Genomic DNA, 19,385 nt, shown 5'->3' on the forward strand with positions numbered 1-19,385 from the left:
AAATTTAGTATGCAGGTACAGCAAGTAATCAGGAAGGCCAATGGAATGTTGGCCTTTATTGCAAGGGGGATAGAGTATAAAAGCAGAGAAGTCCTGCTACAACTGTACAGGGTATTGGTGAGGCCACACCTGGAGTACTGTGTACAGTTTTGGTCTCCGTATTTAAGGAAGGATATACTTGCATTGGAGGCTGTTCAGAGAAGGTTCACTAGGTTTATTCCGGAGATGAGGGGTGACTTATGAGGAAAGGTTGAGTAAGTTGGGCCTATACTTATTGGAGTTCAGAAGAATGAGAGGTGATCTTATCAAGACATATAAGATAATGAGGAGGCTTGACAAGCTGGATGCAGAGAGGATGTTTCTACTCATGGGGAAACTAAAACTAGGAGACATAGTCTCAGAATAAGGGGCCGCCCATTTAAAACTGAGATGAGGAGGAATTTCTTCTCTCAGAGGGTTGTAAATCTGTGGAATTCTCTACCCCAGAGAACTGTGGAGGCTGGGTCATTGAATATATTTAAGGCGGAGATAGACAGATTTTTGAGCGATTAGGGAGTAAAGGGGAGCGGACGGGGAAGTGGAGCTGACCCCATGATCAGATCAGCCATGATCTTATTGAATGGCGGAATAACCTCGAGCCAAATGGCCGACTCCTGCTCCTATTTCTTATGTGAGTGCGTGCCGTGTCCTCCGGTTCTACTGTTCTGGCTGAGGGGAGGTGGAGGAAACAAGAAGAATCTATCCCGATGCAATGAACGTGTCGGTCTGCCTGCATTTATTGGATCTTTTCTGCAAATACTTGTGTGCCTTTCCGCCCAGCAGCACCCCCCCCCCCCCCCCCCCCCGTCTGTGGCTCTATGGCTCTATGTTACTGAAATGAGTGGCCAAGGCTAGGCAGGATCTGTTGAGATCTGAACAACCCACATAGCAGTAACCCAGCTCCGTGACATGAAACCATGTAAGGGAAGGATTGTGAGAATAGAGCAAAGGATGAGAAACAGAAAGAAGAGACCAATTTTGCCTTTGAAGGGCGGTGGGAGAGAAGGTTGATTGGTGGATGGTGGTGGGGGCGAGGCAAGAGCCCAATGATTTTGAGTTGGAAATGAATGAAGTCAGAGTAGGAGACTGATGACTAATCTCACAACTTCTTCCCCTGGTTGAAACATAGAAAATAGGTGCAGGAGTAGGCCATTCGGCCCTTTGAGCCTGCACCACCATTCAATATGATCATGGCTGATCATTCCCTCCGTACCCCTTTCCTGCTTTCTCTCCATACCCCTTGCTTGACTCTTATGTTGGCACAGGTCCCAGGGATAACCAAGTGAGGCTGTCCTTTCTGTATGAGTTGTGTACCTTATGAAACTTACAGCACAGAAGGAGGCCATTTGGCCCGTTGTGCCTGTGCCGACTCTTTGAAAAAGCATCGTGCTTTGTTCCACGCCCCCGCTTTGTGTCCGTAACCCTGTCAGTTCCTCATCCTCCAGCACCTGTCCAACTCTGTTTTTAAATTATTTATAGAATCAGTTTCCACCACCTTTTCAGGCTCCAGATCCCGACAACTTCCTGAGTGAAAACAATTCTGCTCATCTCCCCGCGAGAACTTTTGCCAATGATTTTGAATCTATGACCTTTGGTTATTGACCCATTCGCCAGAGGAAATAGCTTTCCCCTTTTTACTCTCTCCAAACCTCTCATCATCTTGAAAACCTCTATTAGGTCACCTCGCAACCTTCTTTGTTCCAAGGAGAACAGTCCTAACTTTTCCAATTTGTAACAGCCTGGTAAACCACCTCTGTACCCTTTCTAATGTCTTTACATCTTGTGCCTTTCTCCCGTCTTCTAAGTAGAAGTTGGGCTAACAGTCTGGGACAGTAATTGACATGAGCACAACTAGTGGCATGTATCATTATGATAATTGTAGCCTATGGGATCTGCAATCACAGAACAACAGGACAGTCATATCCCCTCTGCACTGGAGTAACACAGTCTATATACTGGAGTATATATTCATCCTGGGTGGTGGCATGGTCCATGCAATGAAGGTACTTCCTATTCCAATGCACCTCTAGCTGGCCTCCTAAGTTCTATCCTCCATATACTTGGGGTCATCCAAAATTCTGCTACGCATGTCTAAACGAATGCCAAGTTCATCACTCCTGTACTTGCTGACCTACCAGTTATGCAATGCCTCGATTTTAATATTCTCATCCTTGTTTTCAAATACTCCCTATTTTTGTAATTTCCTCCAGCCACACAACCCTCCGAGATCTCTGCGCTCCTCTGATTCCAGCCTCTTGAGCATCCTCGATTATAATCGTTCCACCATTGGTGGTCATGCCTTCAGCTGCCTGGGCCCTAAGCTCTGGAATTTCCTCCCTAAATCTCTTTGCCTCTCTACCTCTCTTTCCTCCTTTAAGACGCTCCTGAAAACCTATCTCTTTGACCAAGCTTTTGGTCAGCAAAGGATGACTAAAAAAATGATAATGAGAGAGAAGATAGCTTATGAGAGTAAACTAGCAAGAAATATAAAACAGACAGTAGGAACTTCTACAGGTATATAGAAAGGAAGAGAATAGCTAAAGTAAACACTGGTCCCTTAGAGGATGAGACTGGGGAATTAATAATGGGAAACATAAATGGCAGAGACTTTGAACAAATATTTTGTATCTGTCTTTATGGTAGAAGACACTAAAAGCATCCCAATAATTGATAATCAAGGGCCTATTGGCAGGGAGGGGAACTTAAAATAAGCACTATCATGAGAGAAAAAGTACGAGGCAAACTAATGAGACTAAAGGCGGACAAGTCCCCTGGACCTGATGGCCTGCATCCTAGGGTCTTAAAAAAAGTGGCTGCAGGGATAGTGGATGCATTGTTTGTAATCTACCAAAATTCCCTGGATTCTGGGGAGGTCCCAGCGGATTGGAAAACCACAAATGTAACACCCTTATTTAAGAAAGAAGGGAGACAGAAAGTAGGAAACTATAGACCAGTTAGCCTAACATCTGTCATTGGGGAAATGCTGGAGTCCATTATTAAGGAAGCAGTAGCAGGATATTTCAAAAATCATAATGCAGCCAAGCAGAGTCAGCATGGATTTATGAAGGGAAAATCATGTTTGACAAATTTGCTGGAATTCTTTGAGAATGTAACGAACAGGGTGGATAAAGGGGAACCAGTGGATGTGGTGTATTTGGATTTCCAGAAGGCATTTGACAAGGTGCCACATAAAAGGTTACTGCACAAGATAAAAGTTCACGGGGTTGGGGGCAATATATTAGCATGGATAGAGGATTGGCTAATTTACAGAAAACAGAGTCGGGATAAAGGTTCATTCTCGGGTTGGCAACCAGTAACTAGTGGGGTGCTGCAGGGATCAGTGCTGGGACCCCAACTATTTACAATCTATATTAACGACTTGGATGAAGGGACTGAGTATAACGTAGCCAAGTTTGCTGAAGATACAAAGATGGGAGGAAAAGCAATGTGTGAGGAGGACACAAAAAACCTGAAAAAGGACATAGACAGGCTAAGTGAGTGGGCAAAAATTTGGTAGATGACGTATAATGTTGGAACGTGTGAGGTCATGCACTTTGGCAGAAAAAAATCAAAGGCAAGCTTTTATTTAAATAGAGAAAAATTACAAAGTGCTGCTGTACAGTGGGACCTGGCGATCCTGGTGCGTGAAACACAAAAGGTTAGTATTGTGTCTGTAATGTACCGATGAATGACTCCACGAGGCAATGTGTTGTATTCAAACTGTAGTGACCTTGGTCCTTTATTCCAAACTCCAGAGTGAGGCACAAGCATTGTGTGCAGCCTTTTATACTGGGCCCTGCCACCAGGGCAAGAAACCCCCGGTCTCCACCAGTTGCACCCTCTAGTGGTGCCAGCATGTATATACACAGTGTAAACCTTATTGATAGTACATCAGGTAAACAAGTCTCCATCTTATGCAACCATACAGTGACTACACAGAGAGTACATCCATAGTCTGCATATACAACAGTTAGTATGCAGGTACAGCAAGTGATCAGGAAGGCCAATGGTATCTTGGCCTTTATTGCAAGGGGAATGGAGTATAAAAGCAGGGAAGTCTTGCTACAGTTATACAGGGTATCGGTGAGGTCACACCTGGAATACTGCGTGCAATTTTGGTTTCCATATTTAAGAAAGGATATACTTGCTTTGGAGGCAGTTCAGAGAAGGTTCACTAGGTTGATTCTGGGGATGAAGGGGTTGACTTATGAGGAAAGGTTGAGTAGGTTGGGCCTCTACTCATTGGAATTCAGGTGATCTTATTGAAACATAAAGATTATGAGGGGGCTCGACAAGGTGGATGCCGAGAGGATGTTTCAACTGATAGGGGAGACTAGAACTAGGGGGCATAATCTTAGAATAATGGGCCGCCCATTTAAAATTGAGATGAAGAGACATTTCTTCTCTCAGAGGGTTGTGGATCTGTGGAATTCACTGCCTCAGAGAGCTGTGGAAGCTGGGACATTGAATAAATTTAAGACAAGAGATAGACAGTTTCTTAACCGATAAGGGGTTCTGGGGAGCGGGCAGGGAAGTGGAACTGAGTCCATGATCGGATCAGCCATGATCTTATTAAATAGCAGAGCAAGCTCGAGGGACCGAATGGCCGACTCCTGCTCCTACTCCTATTTCTTATGTTCTTATGTAACTGCTCCGTCCTGAATTGTGTCAACCAGTTATTGTTGAGTCTGCACCATCCAGGTGAGCAGGGAGACCTCCAGGGCACTGGACTTGGCTGGGGTGTCCGTCCTCCTTCATCACACCCCCCTCCCCCTCCAGCACAGAGCCCCTTGGCTCCACAGGGCACTTGGTGAGCTGCCACGGGTGAATCTCTCCCCACGCATCGTGCAATGTTTACATAGTGCAAGGTGGCTCAACTCAATATCGTGATATCAAGGTACAAGCAGTGGTGCTGGCCGCTGTGCACTGGGACCATGGAATCATTCCTTGTACCTCCCACATCTCACCACTCCCCTGCTCTGCTTCCAATAGTAGCCGTGGGATCCACCTGAGTGAGCAGACGGGGCCTCGGTTCAACGCCTCACAGAATCGCACAGCACAGAAGGAGGTCATTCGGCCCATCGTGCCTGTGCCGGCACTTTGAAAGAGCTATCTCTTTCAATGGTCTCCATATTTAAGGAAGGATATACTTGCATTGGAGGCAGTTCAGAGAAGGTTCACTAGGTTGATTCTGGAGATGAGGGGTTGATTTATGAGGAGAGGTTGAGTAGGTTGGGCCTGTGCTCATTGGAGTTCAGAAGAAAGAGATGATCTTATTGAAAATTATAAGATAGTGAGGGGGCTCGACAAGGTGGATGCAGAGAGGATATTTCCACTCATAGAGGAAACTGAAACTGGGGGACATAATCTTAGAATAAGGGGCCGTCCATTTAAAACAGATGAGGAATTTCTTCTTTGAGGGTTGTAAATCTGTGGAATTCGCTGCCTCAGGGAGCTGTGCGGGCTGGTTCATTGAATATATTTAAGGCAGAGATAGACAGATTTTTGAGCGATAAGGGAGTAAAGGGTTATGGGGATCGGGCAGTGAAGTGGAGCTGAGTCCATGATCAGATCAGCCATCTTATTGAATGGTGGAGCAGGCTCGAGGGGCCGTATGACCTACTCCTACTCCTGTTTCTTATGGTCTATCCAATTAGACCCACTCCCCCCCCCCTGCAAATTCCCCCCATTTCAAGAATTTATCCAATTCCATTTTGAAAGTTACTGTGGAATCTGCTCCCCCAGATCACAACTCCCTGCTTAAAAACATTTCTCCTCATCTCCCCCTCTGCTTCTTTTCCCAGGGATCTTTAATCTGTGTCCTCTGGTTACCAACCCTCCTGCCACTGGAAACAGTTCTTCCCCATCTGCTCTTGTCAAAACCCCTTCAATCACGTTCATCATTTCTCCAGCCCCCACACACTTGCCCCACATGACGAGTGGATGGCGAGTGCTTCTCCGCCCTTTCCCATATTATAAGGTCTTTATGTGAGTGTAATGCCAATGTAAAGCAATACTAGAGTTGTAGAATCACAAAAATAACTGATTCCTCCCCGTTTTTGAATGTTTCCTCTCTCTGCCCCCTCTGAGCCGCCCACTTGAGTTAGCTCTGCCCCCTCAGTCCTGACAGCAGTCATCCTGAGCGGAGAGAAAAATGTGAGATCTTGGAGAGAGAGAGAGAGCGAGAATTAGAAGTCAGACAGAGTCGGCTGGGGACCAGGAAAAGTTTGGAAAAGTTTCCCAAGTCAGGTAAGATATTGACACAAGTATTTTTCTCATCTAAAACTATTCTAACTGACTTCGAAACTGTACACAGGCGCATGCAGTTTAATCTGTTTCTTTTTAGGGAGCGTTCTTTATCCGAACTATTTATTTATTTCAGTCCCGTTCAGACGCAAAGGTCAGAATGGAAATTTTAACTTGCATCGGATTTTAACCCGGGTCATCACTGGGTGTTATTTATTTTATTAATGTTCGATAACCAGGTCAGGGAGGGTGTTTCAGACCAATTCAGGGCCGAGTGAAAGCGAACTTAGATTTTGTTTAAGAACAGTCCAGCGAGAAATCCCGTCCACATCCGCCTGAGAAAAGTCCATTCTTAAGGGAAGATATAGAGAGTGAGGCAGAGGCAGAGTGACAGAGGGAGGGAGAGAGAGAGAGGCAAAGTGACAGAGACAGAGGGAGGGAGAGAGAGACAGACAGACAGAGGGGGAGAGAGGCAAAGTGACAGATAGAGGGAGAGAGAGTGAGACAAAGGGAGAGAGAGACAGAGTGACAGAGACAGAGGGAGGGAGAGTGAGAGAGAATGTGATATAGCTGGAGAGAGAGAGAGACATGGCCAGAGAAAGTCACAAAGCGCTTTACAGCCAATGAAGTACTTTTGAAGTGTAGTCACTGTTGTAATATAGGAAACCTCGTCAGCCAATTTGCGCACATCAAGTTCCTACAAATAGCAATGAGATAATCCGTTTTATCAGTGATGTTGGCTGAGGGATAAATATTGGGCCCCAGGGGATAACTCCCCTGCTCTTCTTTGAAATTGTGCCCCAGACGGGCCATCGGTTTAATATCTCATCCGAAAGACGGCACCTCCGGAACTGCAGCACTCCCTCAGCACTGGCACTGGGAGTGTCAGCCAGGATTTTATGTGCTCAAGTCTCTGGAGTGGGACTTGAACCTACAACTCAGAGGTGAGGGTGCTGCCCACTGAGCCAAGAAAGACACACACACAGAGGATTGATACACACACACACACACGGGACTGATGCACACACACACAGGGGACTGATACACACACACACACACACTAACACACACACAGGGGACTGATGCACACACTAACACACAGGGGGACTGATACACACGCTAACACACATGCACACACATATACACTAACACACACACAGGGGACTGATACACACACACACACACACAGGGGACTGATACACACTCACTACCACACACACACACACTAGGGATCCTGCTCACTCTCCAGTGATGCTGGAACATGGTTTTCCCATCCCTTGTTTTTCAGATAACTGAGTGACTTGTGAGGCCACTTCCGAGGGCATTGAGTTAACCACGTAGTGCCAGACTCGAGTCCCGTGTAGTGTAACCGGGGAAGGACGTTAGTGAACCAGTTGGATTTTTACAACACTCCGGTGGATTTCAATGGTCTTTGTCTGGTGGCAGCTCACAAATGATCTGATTTATTGCCTTCAATCTCACAACGTTCCCTGGTGGGGGTTTGAACTTACAGTCTCCGGCCTGCCCTCTCAGCACCGAGGCTCCTGTGCGAAGCACGGGTCCTTGGGGTGAGGTACCGATAGGACAGTAATGTGATTACTGTCCCCCCCGTAGGACAGTAATCACAGCGAGAGCCAGCCGCTTTCGGACAGGAGCGACAGTCCCACACTCTCCCGGCAGCAAAGCTAGGAGATGTTGGAAATATAAAATAAGGAGGCAGTGACTGTGCCAAAACAACCAAGCCAACAACCGCCTTCTCTCCGATTACTGAGGGCTTTAAAAGTATTTCACATTAGGGGCCAGAGAGAAGCAGAGTGTCTCAAGGGGTGTGGAATACAAGATTGCTGAAAGTTATGTTCCAGTTGTACAGAGCTCTGGTCAGACCCCGTCTGCAGTAATTGCGTTCAATCCTGGGCCCCGCCCCTCAGGAAGGTTATATTGGTCTTCGGAGGGGGGGGGGGGGCAGCTCAGATTCACCAGGATGATACCGGGGCTAAAAGGGTTAAATTATGAGGACAGGTTGACCAGACTAGGCTTGTATTCCCCTGAGTGTAGAAGATTAAGGGGTGATCAAACCGCGGTGTTTACAATGGCAAGAGGAGTTGATGGGGTCGATCGAGGAAAACTATTTCCTCTGGTGGGGGGAGTCTAGAACAAGGGGGCGTAACCTTAAAACTAGAGCCAGGCCGTTCAGGGTGATGTCAGGAAGCACTTCTCACACAAAGGGCAGTGGGAATCTGGAACTCTCTCCCCTGAAAAGGTATTGAGGCTGGGGGTCAATTGTAAATTTCAAAACTGAGATTGCTATATTTTTTAGATAAAGGTATTAAAGGTTACGGAACCAAGGCGGGTAGATGGAGTTAAGATACAGATCAGCCGTGATCTAATTAAATGGCGGAACAGGCTGGAGGGGCTGAATGGCCTCCTCCTGTTCTGGTGTGACAACAGACTTCAACCCAGTCAAGTATCTGTTTGGGATTTCCAAGAGACTGGATGTGATGGCTGTCAGTCTAGGCAACCAGTTCGATAGGGTGGATGTGGGGAGGCTGTTCCGGCAGTGGCTGAGTCTACAATAAGCGGGCAGAAATGTAAGCTAGCCGCTGACAGGTCAAAGAAAGAATTCAGGAGGACTTCCTTGGCACAGAGAGTGGTGGGAATGTGCAACTCGCTGTCACGTGGAGCATTTGTAGCAGAAAGCGATGACCAGAGGACATGGATTTCAAATAATTGGCTGGAAAGCCAGAGTCGAGATGAGGAATTTTGATTACACAGCGAGTTGTTGTGATCTGGAACGCGCTGCCTGAAAGGGCGGTGGGAGCAGATTCAGTAGTAACTTTCAAAAGGAAACTGGATGAATACTTGAAAAGGAGAACATTTGCATGGTTATGAGGAAAGGGCAGGCAAGTGGGACTGATTAGATCACTCTTTCAGCAATCCGGCACAGATTCGATGGGCCGAATGACCTCCTGTGCTGTATCTTTCTGTGATTCATTGATGCATTTAAGGGGAGGCTTGATACATGAGGGAGAAGGGGCTAGCGGGATATGGAGGGGGCGGGGGGAGAGGTGATTCGAGTGGGAGGAGGCCTGTGTGGAGTATAAAGACCAGCGTAATGTATGCACCGGTGAGTATGCTCGCAGGTTTTGTAGAGCTGTTGAGTTGAGAGTGACTTAGCCAGTCACGTGATGTTCACAAGACTCAAGACTTAACAAGATAGGTTATTGGTGAGGCCACACCTGGAGTACTGCGTACAATTTTGGTCTCCGTATTTATGAAAGGATATACTTGCATTGGAGGCTGTTCAGAGAAGGTTCACTCGGCTGATTCCTCAGATGAGGGGGTTGACTTATGAAGAAAGGTTGAGCAAGTTGGGCCTGTACTCATTAGAGTTCAGAAGAATGAGAAGTGATCTTATTGAAATATATAAGATACTGAGGGGGCTCGTCAAGGTGGATGCAGAGAGGATGTTTCCACTCGTGAGGGAATCTAGAACTAGGGGGCATAGTGTTAAGAATAAGGGACCGCCCATTTAGAACTGAGATGAGGAGAAATTTCTTCTCTGAGGGTTGTAAGTCTATGGAATTCACTGCCCCAGAGAGCTGTGGAGACTGGGTCATTGAATATATTTAAGATAGAGACAGATGGATTTTTGAATGATAAGGGAGTGAAAGGTTATAGGGAGCGGGCGGGGAAGTGGAGCTGAGTCCATGATCAGATCAGCCATGATCTTATTGAATGGCGGAGCAGGCTCGAGGGGCCGTATGGCCTACTCCTGTTCCTATTTCTTATGTTCTTAATAAAACCCCAGCCAGTTGGGTTCAGGGGATCCACGATGAGGCAGGTGGTTGTGAGCCTGGTGGATGAACTGGTAATGTGTAGTGTGATTGTTAAACCTTTAGCTAATAAACCAACTCGTTCTTAAAAGCAATGTGTTGCTATGAATTCTTAAGCAAAGAACCCATGAAACCAATACATTACAACAGCCACGGACCAGTTGGGCCGAATGGCCTGTTTCTGTGCTGTAGACTCGATGGAAATCCCGAGTTAACAACGAGGATGTAAGGAGTGAGAAGAAGGAAAGTGGGGCGGATGTTTCCACGCAAAGGGGAACTGGGTTCAGGAATGAGATGCCAGGGAAAAGTTCTGAAGCGGGCAGTGTAAATGAGTCAAGTAGTGGCTGGAAGTGGATGGAATGTTCCGTGCTAAACGGCACTGGAGAATAGACAGCTCCTTGTCTCTGGGCTGGGCTGACGTTAGCAAATACGCACACAGTCGGGTAGGTTATTCCCTGGACTGGAGAGCTAACTGGCTTCCACTGGAAAGATTCATCAGCCAGCAGAGAGAGCCCTGTCGATGGACCTGTGGAGAAGGAGGGGGGCACCTCTTGGTCTTTATTCTTTCAGAACCAGAACCTAGCTTTCTCAGAACACATCGGACAGCTCTTCCAAAGAGCCGGCACAGGCACAATGGGCCAAATGACCTCCTTCTTAGAATCATAGAGTAGTAAAGGGGGCCGTTCGGCCCATCGAGTCTGCGCCAGCCCTTTCGAAGAGCAATCCAGTTAGTCCTGCTCTTTCCCCATATCCCTGGAACTTTTCCTCCTCTGTGCTGTATCATTCTGTGATTCTATAATAGGAACAGGAGGAGGCCCGCTCAGCCCCTCGAGCCTGTTACACAGGAACAGGAGGAGGCCATTGAGCCCCTCGAGCTTGTTACACAGGAACAGGAGGAGGCCATTCAGCCCCTCGAGCCTGTTACACAGCAACAGGAGGAGGCCATTCAGCCCCTCGAGCTTGTTACACAGCAACAGGAGGAGGCCATTCAGCCCCTCGAGCCTGTTACACAGGAACAGGAGGAGGCCATTCAGCCCCTCGAGCTTGTTACACAGGAACAGGAGGAGGCCATTCAGCCCCTCGAGCCTGTTACACAGGAACAGGAGGCCCATTCAGCACCTTGAGCCTATTACACAGGAACAAGAGGAGGCCATTCTACCCTTCGAGCCTGTTACACAGCAACAGGAGGAGGCCATTCAGCCCCTCGAGCCTGTTACACAGGAACAGGAGGAGGCCATTCAGCCCCTCGAGCCCGTTACACAGGAACAGGAGGAGGCCATCCCTAGAGCATGTGATGATTGATGATGGCTGATCTTCTACCTCAACTCCACTGTCCTGCACTGTCCCCATATCCCTTGATTCCCTCAAGATCCCAAAATCTATCGATCTTTGGATGGGCATTAAACGCCGGCCTTGCCAGCGACGCCCACATCCCGAGAATGAACTTTAAAGAGAGCAGGATGCTACTTGTTCTGCATTCCGCCAGAATCAGGGCATTAATGGCAACTCTCTCTGACAACTGGATTCCCTGTTCCCCACTCCTGACTCCGGCCCTCCCTCTGGGTGGGCTGCACTCGAGTGCACAGGTCAGTGGGTCATTCTGTGAAACACAGACACAAGCCCCTCATTGATCGGGTTCCGAAGTCCCTGGCGTTGCAGATAAGACAGGCTTTGAATCTTTGCACCAGAATCACAGGGCAGAAAATCAGATACTAGAGGCCCACAATGTCACCAACAAGTGCTCCCGGACAGCTCTCCTCGCTGGGAGTGTGCAGAGTGGAGGCAGCCCTCGTTAGAAGGGGTCCAAAGCAGACAACACGAAGAGAAATGATTTATTATGGCACGTTGTGTTATGATCGTTCTGCCGCTTTATCTTTCTTATACCAAACTTCTATCTCGCCTCCACCTCCGGCATTATCTGACCTGACAGCTGCTCTGTGTCAGCCCTGGCTCAGTGGCTGCACTTTCACCTCAGGGTCAGAAGCTCGTGGGTTCAAGACCCACTCCAGGGACATGAGCACAGAATCCAGGCTGACACTCCCAGTGCAGTGCTGAGGGAGCACCACACTGTCAGAGGGGCAGTACTGAGGGAGCACCACACTGTCGGAGGGGCAGTACTGAGGGAGCGCCGCACTGTCGGAGGGGCAGTACTGAGGGAGCACTGCACTGTCGGAGGGACAGTACTGAGGGAGCACCGCACTGTCGGAGGGACAGTACTGAGGGAGCACCGCACTGTCAGAGGGGCAATACTGAGGGAGCACCGCACTGTCGGAGGGGCAGTACTGAGGGAGCGCCGCACTGTTGGAGGGGCAGTACTGAGGGAGCACCGCACTGTCAGAGGGGCAGTACTGAGGGAGCACCGCACTGTCGGGGGGGCAGTGCTGAGAGAGCACCGCACTGTCGGAGGGGCAGTACTGAGGGAGTGCTGCACTGTCAGAGGGACAGTACTGAGGGAGCTCCGCACTGTCGGAGGGGCAGTATTGAGGGAGCGCCGCACTGTCGGAGGGGCAGTACTGAGGGAGCGCCGCACTGTCGGAGGGGCAGTACTGAGGGAGCGCCGCACTGTCGGAGGGGCAGTACTGAGGGAGCGCCGCACTGTCGGAGGGGCAGTACTGAGGGAGTGCCGCACTGTCGGAGGCGGTACTGAGGGATGCTGCATTGTCTGAGGGGCAGTACTGAGGGAGCGCTGCACTGTTGGAGGGGCAGTACTGAGGGAGCACTGCACTATCGAAGGGGCAGTACTGAGGGAGCGCTGCACTGTCGGAGGGGCGGTACTGAGGGAGTGCTGCACTGTCGGAAGTGCCGTTTTTTGGGATGAAACATTAAACCGAGGCCCCGTCCACTCTCTCCCCATGGCACTATTTCGAAGAAGAGCAGGGGAGTTATCCCCGGTGTCCAGGCCAATATTCATCCCTCAACCCACACCACTAAAAAGCAGATTACTGGTTAGACCTGAGCTGGGGTATTGTATCCAATGCTGAGCACCGCACTTTAAGAAGGATGTGATGGCCTTGGAGAGGGTGCCGAGGAGGTTTACAGGAATGATTCTAGGGATGAGGGACCTCAGTTATGTGTAAAGACTGGAGAAGTTGGGGTTGTTCTCCTTAGAGCAGAGAAGGTTAAGGGGAGATTTAATAGAGGTGTTCAAAATCCTGAGGGTTTTGAGAGAGTAAATACAGAGAAACTGTATCCAATGGCAGGATGGTCGGTAACCAGAGAATACATTTAAGGTGATTGGCAAAAGAACCAGAGGAGGAGATGAGGAATTTTGTTTACGCAGCGAGTTGTTGTGATCTGGAACGCGCTGCCTGAAAGGGCGGTGGGAGCAGATTCAATAGTGACTTTAAAATGGAATTGGATAAATACTTGAAAAGGAAACATTTGTAGGGCTATGGGGAAAGAGTGGGGGAGTGGGACTGATTAGATCGCTCCACCAAAGAGCCGTCACAGGCACGATGGGCCGAATGGCTTCCTGTGCTGTATCATTCTGTGCTGCAATATCACATTGCAGTTTGTGGGAACTTGCTGTGCACAAATTGTCTGCTGTGTTTCAGCAATTACTGCCAGTACTTAATTGGTTGTAACATGCTGTGGGATGTCCTGAGGTCTTGTATAAATGCAAGGCCTTTCTTTCTCTCCTTCTTCAGCATGGCGGTGCGGTTGTGGTGACTGATGCTGGGGCTGTTTTCTGTTGTTGTGACCATGGGTTGCTGCACTGGGAAACATAGAAACATAGAAAATAGGTGCAGGAATAGGCCATTTCGCCCTTCAAGCCTGCACCGACATTCAATAAGATCATGGCTGATCATTCCCTCAGTACCCATTTCCCACTTTCTCTCCATACCCCTTGATCCCCTTAGTCGTAAGGGCCACATCTAACTCCCTCTTGAATATATCCAATGAACTGGCATCAACAACTCTCTGCAGTAGGGAATTCCACAGGTTAACAACTCTCTGAGTGAAGAAGTTTCTCCTCATCTCAGTCCTAAATGGCCTACCCCTCATCCTAAGACTAACCTGTCCAATCCCGTCAAAATCTTATAAGTTTCTATGAGATCCCCTCTCATCCTTCTAAACTCCAGTGAATAAAGGCCCAGTTGATCCAGTCTCTCCTCATATGTCAGTCCAGCCATCCCTGGAATCAGTCTGGTGAACCTTTGCTGCACTCCCTCAATAGCCAGAACATCCTTCCTCAGATTAGGAGACCAAAACTGAACACAATATTCCAGGTGAGGCCTCACTAAGGCCCTGTACAACTGCAGTAAGACCTCCCTGCTCCTATACTCAAATCCCTTAGCTATGAAGGCCAATGTACCATTTGCCTTCTTCACCGCCTGCTGTATCTGTATGCCCACTTTCAATGACTGATGAACCATGACACCCAGGTCTTGTTGCATATCCCCTTTTCCTAATCTGCCGCCATTCAGATAATATTCTGTCTTCGTGTTTTTGCCCCCAAAATAGATAACCTCACATTTATCCACATTATACTGCATCTGCCATGCATTTGCCCACTCACCTAACCTGTCCAAGTCACCCTGCAGCATCTCAGCGTCCCCCTCACAGCTCACACCACCATCCAGCTCAGTGTCATCTGCAAACTTAGAGATATTACACTCAATTCCTTCATCTAAATTGTTAATGTATATTGTAAAGAGCTGGGGTCCCAGCACTGAGCCCTGCGGCACCCCACTAGTCACTGCCTGCCATTCTGAAAAGGACCCGTTGATCCCGACTCTCTGCTTCCTGCCTGGTAACCAGTTCTCTATCCACGTCAATACATTACCCCCAATACCATGTGCTTCGATTTTGCACACCAATCTCTTGTGTGGGACCTTGTCAAAAGCCTTTTGAAAGTCCAAATACACCACATCCACTGGTTCTCCCTTGTCCACTCTGCTAGATACATCCTCAAAAAATTCCAGAAGATTCGTCAAGCATGATTTCCCTTTCATAAATCCATGCTGACGTGGACCGATCCTGTCACTGCTTTCCAAAGGAACTCCCTGAGGGGGGTGGCCTGGGCGAGAGGCAGTCTGTCCTGGCTGTGTGCCTGAGCCCAGGACAACACGCTGCTTGTTTACACTCTCACTGGCCGCACTGGCTTGGTATTCCCAAACCTAGCCTCACTGCAACACACTCTGACACAACTTGGACAGTAAATATACTGCATTCAGCGAGTCCCCGGGCAGGCCGTAACACGCAGCCTGCTCGCACTGTGCTATCTTGTCAGCTACTGGTTTCATCATGCGTCTTCTCTCTGTCTCTTTGACTCTCTGTCTTACACTGTCTCTCTCTCTCTGTCTCTCTATCTGTCTCTCTCTCTGTCTCTGTTTCTCTCTCTTTCTCGCTCTCTCTCTGTCTCTCTCGCTTGCTCTCTGTCTTTCTCTCTCTTCCTCTGTCTCTCCCTCTCTCTGATTCTCTCTCCTCGCTCTCTATCTCTCTTGCTCGCTCTCTTTGTTTTTCTCGCTTGCTTTCTCTGTCTGTCTCTGTCTCTGTCTCCGTTGGGGGGTGGGGTGGGGTTGGAGGTGGGTGGGGGGGTAGGGGTGGTGTGGAGGGGTGGGGTGGGGGAGGTGGGTTGGTGTGTTGGGGGTTTGATGCTGTGTTACGGGAAGTGACAGAATCAGAATTTACTCTGCCAACTGGGAGAGGTGATCTGCTCAGTCCGCCTTCACCTCTGCCTCCCCGGGTTACCAGGGTAGGGTGAGCTAAACCTGGAATTCTCTGCCCCAGAGGGCTGTGGATACTCAGTTATAAGAACATAAGAATTAGGAACAGGAGTAGGCCATCTAGCCCCTCGAGCCTGCTCCGCCATTCAACAAGATCATGGCTGATCTGGCCGTGGACTCAGCTCCACTTACCCGCCCTCTCCCCGTAATCCTTAATTCACTTATTGGTTAAAAATCTATCTATCTGTGATTTGAATACAGTCAATGATCTAGCCTCAACTGCTTCCTTGGGCAGAGAATTCCACAGATTCACAACCCTCTGGGAGAAGAAATTCCTTCTCAACTCGGTTTTAAATTGGCTCCCCCGTATTTTGAGGCTGTGCCCCCTAGTTCTAGTCTCCCCGACCAGTGGAAACAACCTCTCTGCCTCTATCTTGTCTATCCCTTTCATTATTTTAAATGTTTCTATAAGATCACCCCTCATTCTTCTGAACTCCAACGAGTAAAGACCCAGTCTACTCAATCTATCATCATAAGGTAACCCCCTCATCTCCGGAATCAGCCTAGTGAATCGTCTCTGTACCCCCTCCAAAGCCAGTATATCCTTCCTTAAGTAAGGTGACCAAAACTGCACGCAGTACTCCAGGTGCGGCCTCACCAATACCCTGTACAGCTGCAGCAGGACCTCCCTGCTTTTGTACTCCATCCCTCTCGCAATGAAGGCCAACATTCCATTCGCCTTCCTGATTACCTGCTGCACCTGCAAACTAACTTTTTGGGATCCCTGTTTTATTATTTGAAGGGGCTGCTCCTGAAATTCTGGCTGCACTTCAGTCCCACTCTCCTGATCTTTGGGCACCCTGTGCGGAGGGGAGCGGGTAGGTCCGAAGGCCTCCTCGTAGGACTGCTCCTGGGCACGGCCAAGGGTGCCATCAGCCGGTCCAGGCAGCGGGCGGTCGAGGGGGTCGTTCAACCTGACTGCCTGCCTCTCTTCCGCTCTTACATCCGGTCCAGGGTGTCCTTGGAGATGGAGCACGCGGTGTCCACCGGTACGCTCGCGGCCTTCCGCGAGAGGTGGGCACCGGAGGGACTGGAGTGCATCATCACGCCCGGCAACCAAATTTTAATTTGATTTTACGTTTTAAAGTTTAATTTGTTTTCATTGCCGGTGCTTTTAGTGTCCCCCTTCCCTTTTATAGGGGGCACTGGAAAAATTTGATTTTAGCGCCCCAAAAAAAAAAACCAAAAACCAAAAAAAAAAGGGGCCTTGAAAATGTCTGCTGTGTCACCCAGGTCGGGTGGCATGGTTTTAATGTTTTATGTTTCTGCAGGTTAACTCAAAAGAGTTTCATGCACAAGGACCCCCAGGTCCCTCTGCACCGCAGCATGTTGTAATTTCTCCCCATTCAAATAATATTCCCTTTTACTGTTTTTTTTTCCAAGGTGGATGACCTCACACTTTCCGACATTGTATTCCATCTGCCAAACCTTAGCCCATTCGCTTAACCTATCTAAATCTCTTTGCAGCCTCTCTGTGTCCTCTACATAACCCGCTTTCCCACTAATCTTTGTGTCATGTGCAAATTTTGTTACACTACACTCTGTCCCCTCTTCCAGGTCATCTATGTATATTGTAAACAGTTGTGGTCCCAGCATCGATCCCTGTGGCACACCACTAACCACCGATTTCCAACCCGAAAAGGACCCATTTATCCCGACTCTCTGCTTTCTGTCAGCCAGCCAATTCTCTATCCATGCTAATACATTTCCTCTGACTCCGCGTACCTTTATCTTCTGCAGTAACCTTTTGTGTGGCACCTTATCGAATGCCTTTTTTAAATCTAAATACACCACATCCATCGGTACACCTCTATCCACCATGCTCGTTATATCCTCAAAGACTTCCAGTAAATTAGTTAAACATGATTTCCCCTTCATGAATCCATGCTGCGTCTGCTTGATTGCACTATTCCTATCTAGATGTCCCGCTATTTCTTCCTTAATGATAGCTTCAAGCATTTTCCCCACTACAGATGTTAAACTAACTGGCCTATAGTTACCTGCCTTTTGTCTGCCCCCTTTTTTAAACAGAGGCGTTACATTAGCTGCTTTCCAATCCGATGGTACCTCTCCAGAGTCCAGAGAATTTTGGTAGATTATAACGAATGCATCTGCTATAACTTCCGCCATCTCTTTTAATACCCTGGGATGCATTTCATCAGGACCAGGGGACTTGAGATCCATTAGCCTGTCCAGCACTACCCCACTAGTGATAGTGATTGTCTCAAGGTCCTTCCTTCCCACATTCCTGTGACCAGCAATTTTTGGCATGGTTTTTGTGTCTTCCACTGTGAAGACCGAAGCAAAATAATTGTTTAAGGTCTCAGCCATTTCCACATTTCCCATTATTAAATCCCCCTTCTCATCTTCTAAGCGACCAACATTTACTTTAGTCACTCTTTTCCGTTTTATATATCTGTAAAAGCTTTTACTATCTGTTTTTATGTTTTGCGCAAGTTTACTTTCGTTATCTATCTTCCTTTCTTTATTGCTTTCTTAGTCATTCTTTGCTGTCGTTTAAAATTTTCCCAATCTTCTAGTTTCCCACTAACCTTGGCCGCCTTATACGCATTGGTCTTTAATTTGATACTCTCCTTTATTTCCTTGGTTATCCACGGCTGGTTATCCCTTCTCTTACCGCCCTTCTTTTTCACTGGAATATATTTTTGTTGAGCATCTTGCGTTGAGTATGTTCAAGGTTGAGATATACAGATATTTGTACTCCAAGGGAATCGAGGGATATGGGGATCGGGCGGGAAAGTGGAGTTGAGGTCGAAGATCGGCCATGATCTGATTGAATGGCGGAGCAGGCTCGAGGGGCCGAATGGCCGATTCTTGCTCCTAATGCTTATGTTCTTATGTTATTGAACCACTGGATGAGGCGAGTGTGAGGGGCTCAGGTCAGCTCATGGACTGGGCTTGACTGAGTCCGGGCGAAGGGTCTGCTAACGCTCACACACAAAGCACGGGTGCTTGGGAGAGGGTAACCGGGGGGGGGGGGGGGGGTCTGGACCCCAGCAAGAATACACGCACTTCGGGAGAGAAGGGGCCAAAACTGAGGGAGGGGGAAGGGGAAGTTACAAATCGCGATGCTCCTTTAAAAAATTGACTTTTTCATGACGGCTATCACTTTGTGCACAATGAGATCCCACAAACAGCAGTGATGTCAGAGGGCAGTTAATCCATGCTTTCTTTAGGAGAGCGGGGGAGTTCTCTCTGGTATCCTGGGTCCAATATTTATCCCTCAATTAACATCACTAAAACAGATTATCTGGTCATCATCACATTGCTGTCTGTGGGAGCTTTCTGTGCGCAAGTTGGCTGCCGTGTTTCCCACATTACAACAGTGACTACACTCCAAAAGTACTTCATTGGCTGTAAAGCGCTTTGGGACATCCCATGGTCATGAAAGGCGCTATAGAAATGCAGATCTTCCTTTACTATGTGGATTTGAGCCGCACCGAGGTTTGATCCGACCGATACTAATTGAAAATACCATTACTGAATATTTCCTCCTTTTCCTTACTCCCTCTCTCCC

At 48.2% G+C, this 19,385-nt stretch overlaps 1 protein-coding gene across 3 annotated transcripts in view; it reads left to right on the forward strand.

Annotated features, from left to right (window-relative positions):
* The first annotated feature begins 6,044 nt into the window (after positions 1-6,044).
* LOC139235573 (lysyl oxidase homolog 3B-like) overlaps positions 6,045-19,385 on the forward strand; it is a 178,515-nt gene continuing 165,174 nt past the window's right edge. For all 3 annotated transcript variants that reach the window (XM_070866617.1, XM_070866620.1, XM_070866623.1), the window contains exon 1: positions 6,045-6,288. The gene's annotated coding sequence lies outside the window, so the exon portion shown is untranslated. The remainder of the gene's footprint in view (positions 6,289-19,385) is intronic.

The sequence above is a fragment of the Pristiophorus japonicus genome, chromosome 2 (genome assembly GCF_044704955.1).
Source record: "Pristiophorus japonicus isolate sPriJap1 chromosome 2, sPriJap1.hap1, whole genome shotgun sequence".
NCBI classification, from domain to species: Eukaryota; Metazoa; Chordata; class Chondrichthyes; family Pristiophoridae; genus Pristiophorus; species Pristiophorus japonicus.